The sequence below is a fragment of the Sinocyclocheilus anshuiensis genome, unplaced genomic scaffold (genome assembly GCF_001515605.1).
Source record: "Sinocyclocheilus anshuiensis isolate Anshui unplaced genomic scaffold, SAMN03320099.WGS_v1.1 scaffold1170, whole genome shotgun sequence".
Classification (NCBI taxonomy): domain Eukaryota; kingdom Metazoa; phylum Chordata; class Actinopteri; order Cypriniformes; family Cyprinidae; genus Sinocyclocheilus; species Sinocyclocheilus anshuiensis.
In genome coordinates this window covers 1,182,284-1,186,870 of record NW_015538055.1, presented here as the reverse complement: position 1 = coordinate 1,186,870, position 4,587 = coordinate 1,182,284, and positions in this window count along the sequence as shown.

The following is a 4,587-nucleotide window of genomic DNA, read 5'->3' as shown; positions in this document are numbered from 1 at the left end:
AATACCGATACTCAAAAAGTGTACTTAAGTACAATACTCAAGTAAATGTACTTAGTTACTCTCCGCCTCTGAACACCTACCAGAATGGTTGCCAAACAACCCACAGCTGACTCTCCTATCGTCAAAGACAAACGGTTCGCCATCGAGATCCTTGTCACCAAGGAGGCATACAAGGTATTCACTCTTTGCAGAAGTTAAAAGTTAGCCATTTATTTAGATGTATTATGTCATGTCAACATAAGGCTATTTTCATGGCAACAACAGAGTAAAATCAATTTCAAAAAATAGAATAATTAATAAACATTTTTGAGACAACATAAGATAAGGGATAGACATTATATTTGATGTTTGAGTATATCGTATATACAACATCTTACACTTGATCATGACTAGTTTTACGGTTTATTTCAACCGCTTTGGCTCATTTGTTGAAACAGTCTTCACATTCTCTAATAAACTTTTTTTGCAGGACATCACAAATCAATTTCATGTCTGCAAAATGTAGTAACTCACCCAAAACATTTCATTCATGCTTCAAAACCTAGTTAGTGGGTCAGTAAATTGGCCAGTGGCAACGAAATGAAAGTTTTTGTCATCTTGTGAGCCCTACTGGCCAATAGATGTTTTTTTTCCACCACAGCAGTCAACCAAATATTTCTTATTTATACATTTAAAGGTAGGGTAGGTGATTTCAGAGAGGCTAGCAATAGCAAGCTAGTTTAGCAAGCATAAGATCTCACCCTTCCTGCAAATCACTCTCCAAAGCCACGCTTCCTCCAAAATACATGAACGACCAGAGGCTAACCAGCAATATGATGAGAGACGGTGTTGGTGGAGGCTTGAATGCTATGCTGTCAGATTACCTCATGTCTCATTCACCGGTGAGAAAACATTACAGTACAAAGCACATAATATTACAATAATATCAGTTTTGTTTAGCTGAAAGCTTTTGTGTATCACAGAGACCTTTTTAGATATAGATGTCCGTAGATATACCATCAGAGACAGAAAAGGAGACAGGTGTGAGGGAGATCAGAGGGAAACCGTGATAGTCACCAAACAAACACACTTAGTCACTCATAAAACAATGACTTAAAACACTACCAACATGTTGCATTATAGAATCTTTTCTTTTGTAAAATTTCTTTACATAACAAGAATGAGACCTCTCTGCTGTTCAGAATTCATACAGTATATGTTACAAGTACAGCACAAGTACAGTACAGTAAAAAGTGATGGTAATGAAATTGAAAGACTAACACCTGTGTAGGCCTTCAGCTACATCTAATTGGTTTGATAGTACTTCATTTTTAGATCTGGAATATATTTCTGCAGAAATACCTTATTCAGTTTTGTATTATTTTAGTTGTTTTAACCTAAGTTTAAAAAGATTAGTATGTAAAACTAAGCAAATTAGCCTGTAGTAGGTACATAGAATTTTGTTGGTGGTTGTGTCTGAGTGAGAAAATAATTCTTGCAATTTGAAAGATGTATTCACTGCATTTTGTACCAAAGCAACTGAAAATGATCCACAGTTTAGCCCATAGACTGCTGTTGTGCTCATGTGTGAAAAGTTTTGAAAAGGTGACCTAAGTATTGACAAATGGGTTATGTCAAATGCCATAGACATTTATGGAATATACATTTATGTATGATAGATTTTCACAATTGGACTGTAAATTGAATGTTGTGAAGAATAAAACTATTTCACTGAGAATCAATCTAGTTCAACACTGTACTTTTTCTGTATTACCAGAATGAGAACAATGATTGATTTCTACTGTTTTACTTATTATACAATGGCTCTCCATAGATAAGTGCCAATGGGAAACACTTAATGGAATATGAATATCATATTCCAGTCACTCAAGTGAACACCATCTCAGTGGACTAAAACATTAAGCTGGAGTTCATTGGCTACCTGAATTCTGTGGTAAGAAAGAAATACACTACCACTATTAAGCATATGATAATTAATGTCATTCACATTGTTTAGTACTATATTTTCTATATTACACAATTTTACAAAGTTCCTTTTACTGTAAACAGGTGGTCCCATACAAAACCCGGATCAATGGTGGGCTATGCCCTGGCAATAACATTCTCATTTATGGAGTTTCTAATACTGACTCTAAAAGGTTAGATAAAAATCTTACACAAAAGAGAATACACTTTTGACATAAAGATATTTACATACCAATTTTTTTTTGTAAACGTACACTGGCGTCCAGGGCCGCATTAAAACCTTAATGGGCCCATATGGTCAAAACTTCTGCTGGTGATAACCTGTTTTTATACAGTCTGTGATAACATACACATATAACTTTCTAACTGCACATATCTAATACTTTGCTGAATATAGATCTACATTTAAATTAAAGTTGTAGTAGAAAACTACTAAACAGCAGTGGATGAATGTGACCTTCAATTATTGTGAAATTTAAAGGTGCTGTAAGTGATTTTTACAGATGCAAGGCGACGTGTTATTCATAATATATTTCAGTGCCATTGAAGGTAGCACTTTGACATCTGTTCTTCCAATATTGCTGTGTTAAAATAAAGTTGCTTGGCCATCATGTAAAATTATTATATTCTCTTATATACCATTAAAATAATAACTAATCTAAGCACAAAAACACCATCATGGTGTGATTTTTTTTTTTTTTTGAAGAGCTAGTAAACAATCTAAGAATTCATTTCAATAATAAGGGAATATGTTCAGAACAGAGTTCCAATTAAAAATTATTTTCAGCCAGTAGAATGTCTTTGGGGTGCATGGGACATTTTGCAAATAGAATTAGGCTAGACAAAGAAATGTAGAAACTTATTTTGTATTAAAATCATGTTATTGCTTAAAATGAATTGATTTTAATGAATTAACTGGTGTGGCCCTAGTCTTAATATATTGTGCAATAGTCAGAACATTTCAAACGGTCATGATAACACAGGCCCTCTAGTGACTATAACTATACTAATCCTGTTTTCTGTTGACGTTGTGTTTAGATTGATCTCAAGGTGGCAGTAGAGGTCTGCTTTACTTTCTCATTAAAGCCTTCTGCGGCCTTTCATTGATTATAACATTTATCCGTCCAATATTACATAGATAATATACAGAGAGATGAAATTGCATAGCTGAAACAGCCTACAGACACATACAGTCCTGTGCATGCAACCCTGTTTAAAAGACTTTATCATGGAATAATGTGTAGCTGATGTTTCACTGACTATTTAAAAAAAAAAAAAAAAAAAAAGGTTTTGTGTAGCTACTGTTTCAATTATTATAATAATTTTTAAAAAATATCACTGAAGTTAGAAAAGCGACTGAAAGTTGTTTACAGCACCTTCTGTACCATCTGTTCCTCCTACATTGTTGGGTTAAAAGAGAAATGGTTGCTTGGCTGTCATGTTGTTTAATTATTGTATTCACTTCTATGCAATTAAATAATTCAAATAACCACAAAAACATGTTAATAGTGTGATGTTTTAAGGGCAAGTGAACAATCTGATAATTTATTTAATAAATAAAGGAATATGTATGGAATTTCTAATCGGAAATTGATCAGGGTCCCAATTTTAAAATTCTTTTCAGACAGTTACAATATCTTTGGGGTGCAAGGCACATTTAGCAAATAGAATTAGAGAAATGCAGAACATTATATTAAAGTCATGTTATTCCTTAAAATAAATAGTTTTTTAAGGAATGAATTGGTAGGGCCTAAGTCTTAAAATAAATATATTGTTCAAAAGTCTGAATATTTCAAACGGTCACGATAACACACACGTCCTCTAGTGATTATAAGTAGATTAACCATAATACAGCTTTCTGTTGACGTTGTGTTTAGATTGATCTCCAGGTGGTATAGAGGTCTGCTTTACTTTCTCATTAAAGCCTTCTGCGGCCTTCCATTTACACAATTAAACGAAATAATTTAATTTAACAATTAAAAATGGTTTGTCAATTTTGTTAAAGGAAAAAGTAATCTGATTCTTGAAAACGAATTTACATTTTATAGTGTTGCTCATTGTATTTACTTATATGAAATATTTCATGTTTAAATGTCAACATTTTCAAGATGATTTGGTGGTTAATTGTAATTCCTAATAAAATATAAGAAGAAGCTTTGTTTTATTATTTCAAGAAAAACACAGATGAATAAGTATACTTTATAGGATTTTTACAGTTACACATTGTTACAGGATTTATACAGTTACAGATTTTAATCAGAATGTTTCAGATTTTAAAAATAATGGACAAACCACAATAGTACTTTAATTGATTGAGTATCATACATAATGGCACATTTTAAGATCTAAAACAGTTATTTTAATCAGTGCATAGTAAAGTAATTCATTTGACCAGAAACCGCAAACTCTATTTGTTGATAGATAGATAGATAGACAGACAGACAGACAGACAGATAGACAGTTAGATAGATAGATAGATAGATAGATAGATCCCATAAAAAACATATAGTGTCTATTCCTCTTATAAATGGTCCGGTTCTTCAGTAGCATTTCTGCGCATGCGCAGCACTCAGACTGAAGCCAGAGAGAGAGAGAGAGAGAGAGAGAGAGAGAGAAAAAGTG